Below are 18,086 nucleotides of genomic sequence, written 5' to 3' on the forward strand. Positions count from 1 at the left end.
TCCAGACACAAGGGGCTGAGACCCCATCCAGACACCAGGGGCTGAGGCCCCTTCCAGACACGAGGGGCTGAGACCCCATTCAGACACAAGGGGCTGAGACCCCATCCAGACACAAGGGGCTGAGACCCCATCCAGACACCAGGGGCTGAGACCCCATCCAGACACAAGGGGATGAGACCCCATCCCGACACAAGGGGCTGAGACCAGACACAAGGGGCTGAGACCCCATCCAGACACAAGGGGCTGAGACCCCATCCAGACACAAGGGGCTGAGACCCCATCCAGACACAAGGGGCTGAGACCCCATCCAGACACAAGGGGCTGAGACCCCATCCAGGCACAAGGGGGTGAGACCCCATCCAGACACAAGGGGCTGAGACCCCATCCAGACACAAGACCCCATCCAGACACATGGGGCTGAGACCCCATCCAGACACAAGGGGCTGAGACCCCATCACACAAGGGGCTGAGACCCTGTCCAGACACAAGGGGCTGAGACCCCATCCAGACACAAGGGGCTGAGACCCCATCCAGACACAAGGGGCTGAGACCCCATCCAGACACAAGGGGCTGAGACCCCATCCAGACACAAGGGGCTGAGACCCCATCCAGACACAAGGGGCTGAGACCCCATCCAGACACCAGGAGCTGAGACCCCATCCAGACACAAGGGGCTGAGACCCCATCCAGACACAAGGGGCTGAGACCCCATCCAGACACAAGGGGCTGAGACCCATCCAGACACAAGGGGCTGAGACCCCATCCAGACACCAGGAGCTGAGACCCCATCCAGACACAAGGGGCTGAGACCCCATCCAGACACCAGGAGCTGAGACCCCATCCAGACACAAGGGGCTGAGACCCCATCCAGACACAAGGGGCTGAGACCCCATCCAGACACCAGGAGCTGAGACCCCATCCAGACACAAGGGGCTGAGACCCCATCCAGACACCAGGAGCTGAGACCCCATCCAGACACAAGGGGCTGAGACCCCATCCAGACACGAGGGGCTGAGACCCCATCCAGACACAAGGGGGTGAGACCCCATCCAGACACAAGGGGCTGAGACCCCATCTAGACACAAGGGGCTGAGACCCCATCCAGACACAAGGGGCTGAGACCCCATCCAGACACAAGGGGCTGAGACCCCATCCAGACACAAGGGGGTGAGACCCCATCCAGACATAAGGGGCTGAGACCCCATCCAGACACCAGGGGTTGAGACCCCATCCAGACACAAGGGGGGGCTGAGACCCCATCCAGACACAAGGGGCTGAGACCCCATCCAGACACAAGGGGCTGAGACCCCATCCAGACACAAGGGCTGAGACCCCATCCAGACACCAGGGCTGAGACCCCATCCCGACACAAGGGGCTGAGACCCCATCCAGACACAAAGGACCCCATCCAGACACAAGGGGCTGAGACCCCATCCAGATACAAGGGGCTGAGACCCCATCCAGACACAAAGGACCCCATCCAGACACAAGGGGCTGAGACCCCATCCAGACACAAGGGGCTGAGACCCCATCCAGACACAAGGGGCTGATACCCCATCCAGACACCAGGGGGTGAGACCCCTTCCAGACACAAGGGGCTGAGACCTCATCCAGACACAAGGGGCTGAGACCCCATCCAGACACAAGGGCCTGAGACCCCATCCAGACACAAGGGGCTGAGACCCCATCCAGACACCAGGGGCTGAGACCCCATCCAGACACAAGGGGCTGAGACCTCATCCAGACACCAGGGGCTGAGACCCCATCCAGACACAAGGGGCTGAGACCCCATCCAGACACAAGGGGCTGAGGAGGCCCCATCCAGACACAAGGGGCTGAGACCCCATCCAGACACCAGGGCTGAGACCCCATCCAGACACAAGGGGCTGAGACCCCATCCAGACACAAGGGGCTGAGACCCCATCCAGACACAAGGGGCTGAGCCCCCATCCAGACACAAGGGGCTGAGGCCCCATCCAGACACAAGGGGCCGAGACCCCATCCAGACACCAGGGCTGAGACCCCATCCAGACACAAGGGGCTGAGACCCCATCCAGACACAAGGGGCTGAGACCCCATCCAGACACAAGGGGCTGAGCCCCCATCCAGACACAAGGGGGTGAGACCCCATCCAGACACAAGGGGCTGAGACCCCACCAGACACAAGGGGCTGAGACCCCATCCAGACACAAGGGGCTGAGACCCCATCCAGACACAAGGGGCTGAGACCCCATCCAGACACACGGGGCTGAGACCCCATCCAGACACAAGGGGCTGAGACCCCATCCAGACACAAGGGGCTGAGACCCCATCCAGACACCCGGGGCTGAGACCCCATCCAGACACAAGGAACTGAGACCCCATCCAGACACAAGGGGCTGAGACCCCATCCAGACACAAGGGCCTTAGACCCCATCCAGACACAAGGGGCTGAGACCCCATCCAGACACAAGGGGGTGAGACCCCATCCAGACACAAGGGGCTGAAACCCCATCCAGACACAAGGGGCTGAGACCCCATCCAGACACAAGGGGCTGAGACCCCATCCAGACACCAGGGGCTGAGACCCCATCCAGACACAAGGGGCTGAGACCCCATCCAGACACCAGGGGCTGAGACCCCATCCAGACACAAGGGGCTGAGACCCCATCCAGACACAAGGGGCTGAGACCCCATCCAGACACAAGGGGTTGAGACCCCATCCAGACACAAGGGGCTGAGACCCCATCCAGACACAAGGGGCTGAGACCCCATCCAGACACAAGGGGCTGAGACCCCATCCAGACACAAGGACCCCATCCAGACACAAGGGGCTGAGACCCCATCCAGACACAAGGACCCCATCCAGACACAAGGGGCTGAGACCCCATCCAGACACGAGGGGCCGAGACCCCATCCAGACACAAGGGGCTGAGACCCCATCCTGACACAAGGACCCCATCCAGACACAAGGGGCTGAGACCCCATCCAGACACGAGAGGCCGAGACCCCATCCAGACACAAGGGGCTGAGACCCCATCCAGACACAAGGGGCTGAGACCCCATCCAGACACAAGGGGCTGAGACCCCATCCAGACACAAGGGGCTGAGACCCCATCCAGACACCAGGGGCTGAGACCCCATCCAGATACAAGGGGCTGAGACCCCATCCAGACACAAGGGGCTGAGACCCCATCCAGACACAAGGGGCTGAGACCCCATCCAGACACCAGGGGCTGAGACCCCATCCAGACACAAGGGGCCGAGACCCCATCCAGACACAAGGGGCTGAGACCCCATCCAGACACAAGGGGCCGAAACCCCATCCAGACACAAGGGGCTGAGACCCCATCCAGACACAAGGGGCTGAGACCCCATCCAGACACAAGGGGCTGAGACCCCATCCAGACACAAGGGGCTGAGACCCCATCCAGACCCAAGGGGCTGAGACCCCATCCAGACACAAGACCCCATCCAGACACATGGGGCTGAGACCCCATCCAGACACAAGGGGCTGAGACCCCATCACACAAGGGGCTGAGACCCTGTCCAGACACAAGGGGCTGAGACCCCATCCAGACACAAGGGGCTGAGACCCCATCCAGACACAAGGGGCTGAGACCCCATCCAGACACAAGGGGCTGAGACCCCATCCAGACACAAGGGGCTGAGACCCCATCCAGACACAAGGGGCTGAGACCCCATCCAGACACCAGGAGCTGAGACCCCATCCAGACACAAGGGGCTGAGACCCCATCCAGACACAAGGGGCTGAGACCCCATCCAGACACAAGGGGCTGAGACCCATCCAGACACAAGGGGCTGAGACCCCATCCAGACACCAGGAGCTGAGACCCCATCCAGACACAAGGGGCTGAGACCCCATCCAGACACCAGGAGCTGAGACCCCATCCAGACACAAGGGGCTGAGACCCCATCCAGACACAAGGGGCTGAGACCCCATCCAGACACCAGGAGCTGAGACCCCATCCAGACACAAGGGGCTGAGACCCCATCCAGACACCAGGAGCTGAGACCCCATCCAGACACAAGGGGCTGAGACCCCATCCAGACACGAGGGGCTGAGACCCCATCCAGACACAAGGGGGTGAGACCCCATCCAGACACAAGGGGCTGAGACCCCATCTAGACACAAGGGGCTGAGACCCCATCCAGACACAAGGGGCTGAGACCCCATCCAGACACAAGGGGCTGAGACCCCATCCAGACACAAGGGGGTGAGACCCCATCCAGACATAAGGGGCTGAGACCCCATCCAGACACCAGGGGTTGAGACCCCATCCAGACACAAGGGGGGGCTGAGACCCCATCCAGACACAAGGGGCTGAGACCCCATCCAGACACAAGGGGCTGAGACCCCATCCAGACACAAGGGCTGAGACCCCATCCAGACACCAGGGCTGAGACCCCATCCCGACACAAGGGGCTGAGACCCCATCCAGACACAAAGGACCCCATCCAGACACAAGGGGCTGAGACCCCATCCAGATACAAGGGGCTGAGACCCCATCCAGACACAAAGGACCCCATCCAGACACAAGGGGCTGAGACCCCATCCAGACACAAGGGGCTGAGACCCCATCCAGACACAAGGGGCTGAGACCCCATCCAGACACCAGGGGGTGAGACCCCTTCCAGACACAAGGGGCTGAGACCTCATCCAGACACAAGGGGCTGAGACCCCATCCAGACACAAGGGCCTGAGACCCCATCCAGACACAAGGGGCTGAGACCCCATCCAGACACCAGGGGCTGAGACCCCATCCAGACACAAGGGGCTGAGACCTCATCCAGACACCAGGGGCTGAGACCCCATCCAGACACAAGGGGCTGAGACCCCATCCAGACACAAGGGGCTGAGGAGGCCCCATCCAGACACAAGGGGCTGAGACCCCATCCAGACACCAGGGCTGAGACCCCATCCAGACACAAGGGGCTGAGACCCCATCCAGACACAAGGGGCTGAGACCCCATCCAGACACAAGGGGCTGAGCCCCCATCCAGACACAAGGGGCTGAGGCCCCATCCAGACACAAGGGGCCGAGACCCCATCCAGACACCAGGGCTGAGACCCCATCCAGACACAAGGGGCTGAGACCCCATCCAGACACAAGGGGCTGAGACCCCATCCAGACACAAGGGGCTGAGCCCCCATCCAGACACAAGGGGGTGAGACCCCATCCAGACACAAGGGGCTGAGACCCCACCAGACACAAGGGGCTGAGACCCCATCCAGACACAAGGGGCTGAGACCCCATCCAGACACAAGGGGCTGAGACCCCATCCAGACACACGGGGCTGAGACCCCATCCAGACACAAGGGGCTGAGACCCCATCCAGACACAAGGGGCTGAGACCCCATCCAGACACCCGGGGCTGAGACCCCATCCAGACACAAGGAACTGAGACCCCATCCAGACACAAGGGGCTGAGACCCCATCCAGACACAAGGGCCTTAGACCCCATCCAGACACAAGGGGCTGAGACCCCATCCAGACACAAGGGGGTGAGACCCCATCCAGACACAAGGGGCTGAAACCCCATCCAGACACAAGGGGCTGAGACCCCATCCAGACACAAGGGGCTGAGACCCCATCCAGACACCAGGGGCTGAGACCCCATCCAGACACAAGGGGCTGAGACCCCATCCAGACACCAGGGGCTGAGACCCCATCCAGACACAAGGGGCTGAGACCCCATCCAGACACAAGGGGCTGAGACCCCATCCAGACACAAGGGGTTGAGACCCCATCCAGACACAAGGGGCTGAGACCCCATCCAGACACAAGGGGCTGAGACCCCATCCAGACACAAGGGGCTGAGACCCCATCCAGACACAAGGACCCCATCCAGACACAAGGGGCTGAGACCCCATCCAGACACAAGGACCCCATCCAGACACAAGGGGCTGAGACCCCATCCAGACACGAGGGGCCGAGACCCCATCCAGACACAAGGGGCTGAGACCCCATCCTGACACAAGGACCCCATCCAGACACAAGGGGCTGAGACCCCATCCAGACACGAGAGGCCGAGACCCCATCCAGACACAAGGGGCTGAGACCCCATCCAGACACAAGGGGCTGAGACCCCATCCAGACACAAGGGGCTGAGACCCCATCCAGACACAAGGGGCTGAGACCCCATCCAGACACCAGGGGCTGAGACCCCATCCAGACACAAGGGGCTGAGACCCCATCCAGACACAAGGGGCTGAGACCCCATCCAGACACAAGGGGCTGAGACCCCATCCAGACACCAGGGGCTGAGACCCCATCCAGACACAAGGGGCCGAGACCCCATCCAGACACAAGGGGCTGAGACCCCATCCAGACACAAGGGGCCGAAACCCCATCCAGACACAAGGGGCTGAGACCCCATCCAGACACAAGGGGCTGAGACCCCATCCAGACACAAGGGGCTGAGACCCCATCCAGACACAAGGGGCTGAGACCCCATCCAGACCCAAGGGGCTGAGACCCCATCCAGACACAAGGGGCTGAGACCCCATCCAGACACAAGGGGCTGAGACCCCATCCAGACACAAGGGGGTGAGACCCCATCCAGACACCAGGGGCTGAGACCCCATCCAGACACAAGGGGCTGAGACCCCATCCAGACACAAGGGGCGGAGACCCCAGGGGGCTGAGACCCCATCCCGACACAAGGGGCTGAGACCCCATCCAGACACAAGGGGTTGAAACCCCATCCAGACACAGGGGGTGAGACCCCATCCAGACACAAGGGGCTGAGACCCCATCCAGACACAAGGGCCTTAGACCCCATCCAGACACAAGGGGCTGAGACCCCATCCAGACACAAGGGGCTGAGACCCCATCCAGACACAAGGGGCTGAGACCCCATCCAGACACAAGGGGCTGAGACCCCATCCAGACACAAGGGGCTGAGACCCCATCCAGACACCAGGGGCTGAGACCCCATCCAGACACAAGGGGCTGAGACCCCATCCAGACACAAGGGGCTGAGACCCCATCCAGACACAAGGGACTGAGACCCCATCCAGACACAAGGGGCTGAGACCCCATCCAGACACAAGGGGCTGAGACCCCATCCAGACACAAGGGGCTGAGACTCCATCCAGATACAAGGGGCTGAGACCCCATCCAGACACAAGGGGCTGAGACCCCATCCCGACACAAGGGGCTGAGACCCCATCCAGACACAAGGGGCTGAGACCCCATCCAGACACAAGGGGCTGAGACCCCAGGGGGCTGAGACCCCATCCAGACACGAGGGGCTGAGACCCCATCCAGACACAAGGGGCTGAGACCCCATCCAGACACAAGGGGCCAAGACCCCATCCAGACACAAGGGGCTGAGACCCCATCCAGACACAAGGGGCTGAGACCCCATCCAGACACAAGGTGCTGAGACCCCATCCAGACACCAGGGGCTGAGACCCCATCCAGACACAAGGGGCTGAGACCCCATCCCGACACAAGGGGCTGAGACCCCATCCAGACACAAGGGGCTGAGACCCCAGGGGGCTGAGACCCCATCCAGACACAAGGGGCTGAGACCCCATCCAGACACAAGGGGCCGAGACCCCATCCAGACACGAGGGGCTGAGACCCCATCCAGACACAAGGGGCTGAGACCCCATCCAGACACAAGGGGCCGAGACCCCATCCAGAAACAAGGGGCTGAGACCCCATCCAGACACAAGGGGCTGAGATCCGATCCAGACACAAGGGGCTGAGACCCCATCCAGACACAAGGGGCTGAGACCCCATCCAGACACAAGGGGGTGAGACCCCATCCAGACACAAGGGGCTGAGACCCCATCCAGACACAAGTGGCTGAGACCCCATCCAGACACAAGGGGCTGAGACCCCATCCAGACACCAGGGGCTCAGACCCCATCCAGACACAAGTGGCTGAGACCCCATCCAGACACAAGGGGCTGAGACCCCATCCAGACACAAGCCGCTGAGACCCCATCCAGACACAAGGGGCTGAGACCCCATCCAGACACAAGGGCTGAGACCCCATCCAGACACCAGGGGCTGAGACCCCATCCAGACACACGGAGCTGAGACCCCATCCAGACACCAGGGGCTGAGACCCCATCCAGACACAAGTGGCTGAGACCCCATCCAGACACAAGGGGCTGAGACCCCATCCAGACACCAGGGGCTGAGACCCCATCCAGACACAAGGGGCTGAGACCCCATCCAGACACAAGGGGCTGAGACCCCATCCAGACACCAGGGGATGAGACCCCATCCAGACACAAGGAGCTGAGACCCCCATCCAGACACAAGGGGCTGAGACCCCATGCAGACACAAGGGGCTGAGACCCCATCCAGACACAACGGGCTGAGACCCCATCCAGACACAAGGGGCTGAGACCCCATCCAGACACAAGGGGCTGAGACCCCATCCAGACACAAGGGGCTGAGACCCCATCCAGACACAAGGGGCTGAGACTCCATCCAGATACAAGGGGCTGAGACGCCATCCAGACACAAGGGGCTGAGACCCCATCCCGACACAAGGGGCTGAGACCCCATCCAGACACAAGGGGCTGAGACCCCATCCAGACACAAGGGGCTGAGACCCCATCCCGACACAAGGGGCTGAGACCCCATCCAGACACAAGGGGTTGAGACCCCAGGGGGCTGAGACCCCATCCAGACACGAGGGGCTGAGACCCCATCCAGACACAAGGGGCTGAGACCCCATCCAGACACAAGCGGCCAAGACCCCATCCAGACACAAGGGGCTGAGACCCCATCCAGACACAAGGGGCTGAGACCCCATCCAGACACAAGGGGCTGAGACCCCATCCAGACACCAGGGGCTGAGACCCCATCCAGACACAAGGGGCTGAGACCCCATCCCGACACAAGGGGCTGAGACCCCATCCAGACACAAGGGGCTGAGACCCCAGGGGGCTGAGACCCCATCCAGACACAAGGGGCTGAGACCCCATCCAGACACAAGGGGCCGAGACCCCATCCAGACACGAGGGGATGAGACCCCATCCAGACACAAGGGGCTGAGACCCCATCCAGACACAAGGGGCCGAGACCCCATCCAAACACAAGGGGCTGAGACCCCATCCAGACACAAGGGGCTGAGATCCGATCCAGACACAAGGGGCTGAGACCCCATCCAGACACAAGGGGCTGAGACCCCATCCAGACACAAGGGGGTGAGACCCCATCCAGACACAAGGGGCTGAGACCCCATCCAGACACAAGGGGCTGAGACCCCATCCAGACACAAGGGGCTGAGACCCCATCCAGACACCAGGGGCTCAGACCCCATCCAGACACAAGTGGCTGAGACCCCATCCAGACACAAGGGGCTGAGACCCCATCCAGACACAAGCGGCTGAGACCCCATCCAGACACAAGGGGCTGAGACCCCATCCAGACACAAGGGCTGAGACCCCATCCAGACACCAGGGGCTGAGACCCCATCCAGACACAAGGAGCTGAGACCCCATCCAGACACCAGGGGCTGAGACCCCATCCAGACACAAGGGGCTGAGACCCCATCCAGACACAAGGGGCTGAGACCCCATCCAGACACAAGAGGCTGAGACCCCATCCAGACACAAGGGGCTGAGACCCCATCCAGACACAAGGGGCTGAGACCCCATCCAGACACAAGGGGCTGAGACCCCATCCAGACACAAGGGGTGTCTCTCTGAGAAGGGCCTCAGTTATATTTGTAATGATCGGGTTGTTTCTGGTCAGAGTGAAGTTAGAAGGACGGTCGCTGCCCTTCTCCGTTCTGATTGGTGCATCAGAGATTTCTTTTTTATTTATTTTATTTAATGCGATTTTATATAGCGCAAACTTTACCCAAAGGTGTCAGAGCGCTTTACATAAGAACCTGTTGCAAAACATAAGGATTAAGGATTACATGCGTTACATAAAAGATACACACAGAAAAAAATTGCAAATGTACAAGATGTAAAGTCACAGAAAGAAGAGACTAGTGATTAGAGTTATCTCAGTATACATAGGGAAGGGATACAAATGGATATACTCTAAGAGTCACATAGGAATGGTAAAGAGTACAATGGTCTACTGCATATGCTAGTGATTAGAGTTATCTCTATATACATAGGGAAGGGAAATGAATGGATAAAGAGATGCGGAATTCTGAGGCACTTTAAATGTCCCGTGTATTTTCTTTGGCTCAATAATTCGGATGGACGCGTTTAAAGCGCCTTGGTTCTGATTGGCGCATTCTGTGGCACAGTCCCCTGGCGGGGGCATCTTTGGGTGCAGGGGTGTATTCTAAAGGCTTATTCTCTGACACAGTCATTGTGATGTGTATTTTAGGGGTACAATAACGACCCCAGGCGCCCTTCGTAGTGATATCCTGCAGCTGTGGTTGTGATGGGCATATTCTGGGCACCAGGACCCTGCTCTGTATGTTCTGTGCCAGGCTTCGGGCACTGGGAAGAAAGAGGCGCAGGCACTCAGCAGAGAGAGGGGCAGGAAACAACTCCGAGCACAACAGCTCCAGGGTGTGTTCACTGGAATCACAACAGTCACAACATTGTATCAGAAGCGGCCGAAATAGCTCAGTTGGGAGAGCGTTAGACTGAAGATCTAAAGGTCCCTGGTTCGATCCCGGGTTTCGGCAGATGCCTTTTGTAGACTCAAACATCAACCATTACACGTTTAGAAACTTGTGGAAGAAAACATTAATCTTTTTATTACATCTGTCCTTCCTCTTCAGTTTTTATGATTTATAGCTTCTTGCAATGATACCTCCTTCCGGTACGATCCCTCTGTTGTTTGTGGGTCTCACACCTCGTGCACAGGAGCACTATCCCACAGGGAGTGATGTCACTCACACACTGCAGGCACAATCACACACGGGGAGCTGATCACCCAGTGCCTCCGAGCAGAATCCACTGATTGCGTTGGAGCCTCACGCCCTCATAGCTGCCAAGGTTTCAGATTGCCATGTGTGACATTTTAAAAATTTGAGTGAAATTATGAGTGACATTTCAACGACTATGAGTGACACTTTCTCGTGAGCAAAAATCATGCAATTAAGACGAGGGAAACTTCCAAGTATCAGAAATTACAGCCAATTGAGCAACAAGAAACTCCAAGAACTTCTTGAAACTGTTTCAGAGCACCAGCAATGGACGGAGACTAACCCTATTGCTCCCTCCTGTAAACGGCCTGTACTGTAAACTAATGCATAACCATGAAATTACACAAGTTAAGTTTTCCAGCAACAGTACTCGGTATTAGGTAAAACTAAACCAGGACTAAGGCAGCAGGCTCTCTGACTCCGGAGGGATGATCAGACAGAGCAGCCCTGCAGATCGATGCTTGTGAAATTATTTTGCTTCACATCATGACTCATGTTAGTAAAGGTCACGGTGGTGCTAAGGCGGGGCAAGTAGATGTGAATACCTGACGCAGTGCTTTGTAGAAGGACTAAGGGGAATGGGCTGTAATAATGCTGAAGGGTTCCTCAGTTCTTAACTCTCTGCGTAGGTGCTGTGTGACAATGTTTCACCTTCTAGCTGGCCTACCGGTACCCACTTTCTTTGAGAACTACTGTTCCTACATTCACAGCCTAGGCTTTCTCATTCTGCCTTTTTCTTTAATAAACGCATGTCAATGGAGGCAAGCGGCTACAAAGAAGTTAACAGCTCTGAGCTCTTGCTGAGTGTAATGACTGCTGACAACAGGCCAATGTGATGTCAGCACAGTGAAAGCCTTATAGCCAGTCCGAGTTTCAGGCAACTTTAACAACTGCAATGTTTTTGATGGCAGTTTCAAAACTCACGATGAAAATAAAATTGTCCAAGAACTTAACGCCGAGAATGGAAAGTGATGAGATGTTGCTTAGACATCGTACTGTAGTCTTATACTGCATCAGAATCTCCGGTTTCAAAGTCTGTAGTAACATGCAGTTTCAGTGAGGTTTTACTTTTTGTACCATCTAGTGTCAGCCAGCCTTGCAGCGCTCATAATGGCTACATAATAGTCTGGATTGGATTGCTACCTAACCTACATACATACAGCATCTCCGAGTCAATCAACAGTGCTACCTGATTAAACACAGGGGTTTCGTTTCCACAGTTGCCAATTATTTTAATCTTGCTTAGTTATGCTACTACCTGTTGTACCAAAAAGTTTTGCAAGCATTGATGCACGACGTGCTGTGGCGGTGCATCAATGTGCAAAGTTCTCCTCTTTCAAAGTCACTTCCAAAGTTAATTCACGCCCTCTATTATCTGATGGAAGAACTTCCATTATAGAAAATTGCATTGTCCTTTGACTATGAAAATGCCTTCCCAGTGTGTTCTTGCGGTTTGAGTGCCTGTCATTTATTGCAGTTAAGCATGGGCGGATCTAGCGGATCTCGCGTACGCGAATTTGCGGATTTACGGATTCGCAATCCGCAAAATCCGCGAACTCTCGCGGATTAGCGGATTTTTCAGTTTTTTTTGTTGGCGAGCGTTCGCGAGGATTTGTGGACCATTTCGCAATTGCGAACTTACTTTTCGGCTTGTAACGGCCGCGACTATGTTGTTTCTACGTCTGGTTTATCATCACAGGTTCACAGCACCCTCTGTTTCACCACTGCCACCCTCTGGTACACCCATGCCACCCTCTGGTACATCCTGACTGCCACCCATTAGGTTTGTTTATCACTGTAGATTATGGGGGTGAAAAAAAGCAAGCACACCGCCCTGCTTCAACTGCCATGAATTAATTTGGGGTTGATTAATGTGTCACTTATTTTTAAACTTCCAGTCTGGCTGGCACCTGCTTCCTTCCTTATCTGTAATTTGCTTTCTGTTGCAGTGAAAGCAAGCACACCTGCCCTTCTTCAACTGCCATGAATTAATTAGGGGGGGATTAATGTGTCAGTAATTTTGAAACTTCCAGTCTGGCTGGCACCTGCTTCCTTCCTTATCTGTAATTTGCTTTCTGTTGCAGTGCAATTTTTTTTCACAGGACCTTTATGGTCTACTTGTAGCTATTCTATGAGCCTGCTGTTTGGGTCATAGCAGGGTCATGGAATAGTCGCAAATAGGCAACTGAACTCTGGAGGGGCCCCTCAGGAAGCACTAGAGTGAATGGTTACTAATGTTAAGTTTGAACTTTTGCACCTGCTGATTGCTTTCAGTTTAGCAAAAATAGTTTTTCTGCAATTTCGCGTCATTTGCGGGGCGCGAATCCGTGCGAGATCGATTTCGGAAGCCGCGAATGCGAGCGAATACACTTTTTTTTTGCGGCGTGTATGTTCGCGTGATTTTTTTCGTGTTCGCAAGGCGCTTGTAGCTATACGTTTGCGAAGTTACCCTAGCGGTCGTACACGGGCGCAGCCATCTTGTTTGAGTGACGTAATTCCGTTTCCGGCCGCTATGTGTAATCTCGCAAAGTTTGCTGCTCGCTAGTACAATTTCGCACGTGCTCGCGAGGAAAATCTCGCGCGAACTTACCCACGCGGTCGTGAATGGGCGCGGCCATCTTGTTTCTCATTCATTGCTATGGTTCTGGGCATGCTTTCTGTATCCTCTCTGAATCTCTGCCATCCTTTGCTTTTTTTGAAGTTTATTTGATCTATTTTACTTATTATCTATCCCTCTATTTTTCTAGCTCTATATTTTTGTGTTTTCTGCTACTTTTTGTTAATTTTAAACTACTTTTTTAAACTCTTTAATTTTCTTCTACCCTATTCTATTTCTTCTTTATTATTTAACTCATTTCTGCCCAGACCATGGTAAAGGGAGCCGGGAAGCACCCTGAGAAGGGGAAGGGTCCCGCACCCCGTGCCCGGCTCCCGTGCGGGCGTTTGAGGGGGGAGCAAGTGATGCCACGGGAGATCTTTAGCGCGGAGGAGGTGGCCGCACTCATCTTCCATGTCCAGCGCCGCCTCCCCAAGACGATCCTGGGAGGCGGCAAGATCGCAACCGGCTATGGCATCCGGGAGCACCGGAAGCGGTGGGAGAAGGTGTGCCGGGCCATGTTTAAGCTCTCTGGGGTCCGGCGCACCTATAACCAGGCCACCCACCGCTGGACGGATGTCATGGACCGGGAACGGGACTTGCTGGACGTGCTCGGCGTATAGGTCCCCGGGCTTGGTGAGTAGTAGTAGGCATTTCTAGCTATTTCATCACTATTCTGTTTTATCCGGCTCTGTTATTTGCAAATCTTTGTTCTTTACCAAGAGCAATAATGCTGCCGATTACATTAGGTAAATTATATTTCAAAATCTTCTATGCATTTCAGGTGCACTGCTCTCCTTCTCAGTAGCCTTGCTTGCTACTATGCCTATTTGTTTTGTATTTTGTGTTCATTTCATTGGCCTGAGAAATTATTTATGAGTGTAGTGTAAAGAACTGCGTAATGCTAGACACTAAGGGTCATATTTTCAATTACCGGCGCATCCCTGCAAAGTAGCAGGGATGCGGCAGTAATTGTGCGCCATGCCACCACCACCCATTGGCCCAAAACGTCACAGAAGCCTTACGCATCTGTGGCGTAAAGGCGGCGCATTGCTGGAGTTGTGTGCCAACGATGGCGCAGCTCCAGCAATGCTCTGGGGTGCCCTATCTCCCCAATGCAGCATCAAGCCGTACGTCGGCTTCAAGCAGGCACAGGGTTTGAGTCACGCATCATTGTCCTAAAAGTGACTGATTGACATCTTGTAGATTTCCCTCAGCTACTTTTAGTATTCGTTCCTGCGCAGGAATGCCCTCCCTTGCGCCGGAACGCCCCCTGATGATGCAGGGCTTTACAACGTGATGCATCTCCCATATGCGTTTTTTTTAATATATACGTCGCACCATGGCGACTCTTTTGTTCTGCCGCTGCGTCACAAAAGTCACGCAACAATGGAGGAAAATGAGCCGCAAGGGACTTCTAAACCAGCCCCAACAGACTGAAGTCCAGTCCTTCCTTTAGACACATGGCTATAAGAAGAAATAGTGGTGGTGGTGGGTGGATTGATAGTTTGAGTATTCACTGATCTGCAAGCAGGGTGGACTTTGTCTGTCACTTTGCGTGCTGCGGACTTCAGCCTGCCAGGCCTAGGCAAACCTTTTTAGTAGTCTGTTTATTGAGTTACATAGGAACTTTGAAAGTCAACGGTCCGCAAATCAGGCAATACGAATAACGTAGTATACCATATGAGATAGGTCAATATATCCCGTGGAATAGTTGTCTATCTATTTGCTATTTCTCCAAAATATTTTGTTATAGTTCTTTTGAAATGTTTGATTTGGTTGACAAATCTCATCCATGTTTTCTGGTCTTTCTTTCTTTCATGTTGTACATCAGCTCCCCCCAAGGGCAAGAGGACACAGGAGGAGGGTGCTGTTCAAGAGGATGCAGGCCAGGATCGGGCAGGCGAGGGCTCCTTTGCTGGCCCCAGTAAGTTTTAATTTTAATAAAGAGTACCTATTTTTTCCTAGCGTTCCTCATTCGATTTTTTCTAAATCGTCTTTGATCTTCTTGTAGACTGGATCTAAATTCTTATCCTGCCTCGACTATGACTCCCTGTGGTATTACTAGATTATTCTTATTAGTCTGTTTGTGTAGCTAACTAAGATTGCACATTTGGCAATTCCATTGGACTCCCATTCTAGTCAGCAATAGCTCTATGCACTGAGTGCAGTCCTCTGGGATTGTCCATAATGTCTTTTCAAGTCTTCTAAATGTTTATGCTTTGACAATTGCCAACAATAAAAAGGTGAATGACCACCAAGAAAGAATAAGATACTACTTTACTTTTGTTTTGGATAGGGGGACAATCCATTCTACTACTGTTGCAGGGACAAATCTGCACAAACCGAACTATGAACACTAAATAGTGCATTGTTTATCAATTATAATAGGCGCAGGTAGACTTTCTTTCCACATACCTCAGTGATATCAGACTTTGAAGAACCCCCAATCTCCTTACTGACTAGATAGTGTGGCAGAGTCATTTAGCTCCCTAAGTCACCGATGATTGATCCCCAATGATCATTAGATTATCCTACGCAGGGCAAGAGTACGGAGTCACAGTCAAGAAGTGTCAGAGGCACTCATGCTTGCAAAAATTCCAAAACCTTTAGCTCATCCACTCTAGTCTGGAGGACCAAAAACCACAGAGTCTATTTAAGTTTAAAAGCTTTATTAAAACTAAACACATTTATTAAAATCAACTTTGTCATAAAAGTAAACGTTTAACTGAAAATGGAAAAGTGCTTAGTGCCAACGATTAATTGGACACATTTCTTGTGGTCGAGCTGAGCTCTCACCTGGTTTGAACTTGAGCTTGACCCTGATCGTGTTCTTAGAAGTCAAGCTTCTGTTAGGAGAAAAAGTGTTGTGTGTTAAAAATAAAAAGCAAGCATTCATCAGTTGTGCCAAAAAGTGCAGCAAGACAACAGCCTTCCCTGGAAAAAGGGAAATTGTTACTGTAGAGTATACAGTTACAAATTATTACATTGTATTTCGTTTTTTTTAACTTTCTTTATTCCTCCTAGACCAAATATTATACAGTAGTGAGTGGTGTAGTCTAACATTCTAAAAATTTACTTTGTAGGTGGAACATCTGGTGGCGGGGCCAGTGCGGAGGTGGTGGATGAGGAGGACAACTCTTCTGGGGAGGAGGCGGTGCGAGTGGCGGACGACACCAATGTGCCTGTGAGGGTTGACACGGTGGTGGCGGGCACAGGTAAACTATATACTCGAAAAGCAAAAGAAGGGTGTAAGTAAGTGTGGAAGGACGAGAAATGTTATGATGGCTGGCAAAGAAGAATGATATGTGTTTGCTTGGCCCCCGAGGTGGCTGGGAAGGAAAGAATATGGTATGGTGCATGGCTGGGTCAATGATGAAGCAAGGATGGGTGGAAGGACAACAGCCTGGGTGGGTGAAACATAAACTGTATGGGCCCGATTCACAGAACTAACTTAAGACAAAATCCTAAACTTACTACCATTTTCGTATTCACAGAAGGCACTTACTCATTTTGGTATTCACAGAAGGCACCTACTCATTTTGGTATTCACAGAATGAACTTACTACTTTTGGTATTCACAGAAGTTAGGATTTTGTCTTAAGTTTGTCTTAAGACAAACTTAAGACAGACTTAAGACAGACTTAAGACAAACTTAAGACAGACTTAAGACAAAATCCTAACTTCTGTGAATACCAAAAGTAGTAAGTTCATTCTGTGAATACCAAAATTAGTAAGTTCATTCTGTGAATGTCAAAAGTAGTAAGTGCATTCTGTGAATACCAAAATAGTAGTAAGTTTAGGATTGAGTCTTAAGTTCATTCTGTGAATCGGGCCCTATGTGTGCATATACTTTGAATGGATGGATGCCTGGAGCATGGTATTATCTGACTCTTAGATAGCACATGTGTATCTAGAGAGAGTAGATGGTCACTGGATGAACTAAGTGTTACCTTGAAGAGCATGTAACACCGCACCCGCACGTCCGTTCCAGTGTAGGGAAGGCAAGGAAAAGAAATTGTAAATTTGTCCAATACTACCATGAATAGTAGCAATAGTTTGTATTGCAACTGCAAGCACAGCATATATCCGGTTATTACGGTGGACACTCCGTACCTCTCTTAATAACTTTAGTTTAGTAGTAGTACGTCATTCATGTGTGGGTGTATCACTGTTCACTCAATAATAAGCAAAGCACCTAAAGTCATCCCATATGTCATCAAATACATCCCATGTGAAGTGATAGATAATCTAATTATTTAGCTTCTTCATTTTCCTTTTCTAGTACTTATTTGCACTGTAGGGTGAAAGGTAAATTAATTAAGCAGTAGCCCTTGTAACAGAGTATTCTCAGTGCCACCCGTAATAGAAAAGTAATAGCTTCACCACCTGCATGTACTGGACCGGTACAGTAACGCAAGTCTGTCTCACTCATCATGGTGTGCGTCTGTTTTTCTCGGGTGCAAGTTCACTGCGCTGGCATTCTGCCGGCTTGCATAAGATAACGTACCAATTTTCCGAAACAAGAGAGAAGAAGAAGAATAAGACTGGTGTACTGTCATAGTCGACTGTAATGGAAGTCCATAGTGGTCGTAGAATTTGTTCATTAAACTACCAC

General features: G+C 53.4%; 1 non-coding gene across 1 annotated transcript; it reads left to right on the forward strand.

Moving 5' to 3' along the window:
* The first annotated feature begins 10,556 nt into the window (after positions 1-10,556).
* On the forward strand, positions 10,557-10,629 carry TRNAF-GAA (transfer RNA phenylalanine (anticodon GAA)). The gene has a single exon. It is a non-coding gene; the product is annotated as a tRNA-Phe (tRNA).
* Positions 10,630-18,086: the final 7,457 nt, after the last annotated feature.

Source organism: Lissotriton helveticus, chromosome 1_2, assembly GCF_964261635.1.
Source record: "Lissotriton helveticus chromosome 1_2, aLisHel1.1, whole genome shotgun sequence".
Classification (NCBI taxonomy): domain Eukaryota; kingdom Metazoa; phylum Chordata; class Amphibia; order Caudata; family Salamandridae; genus Lissotriton; species Lissotriton helveticus.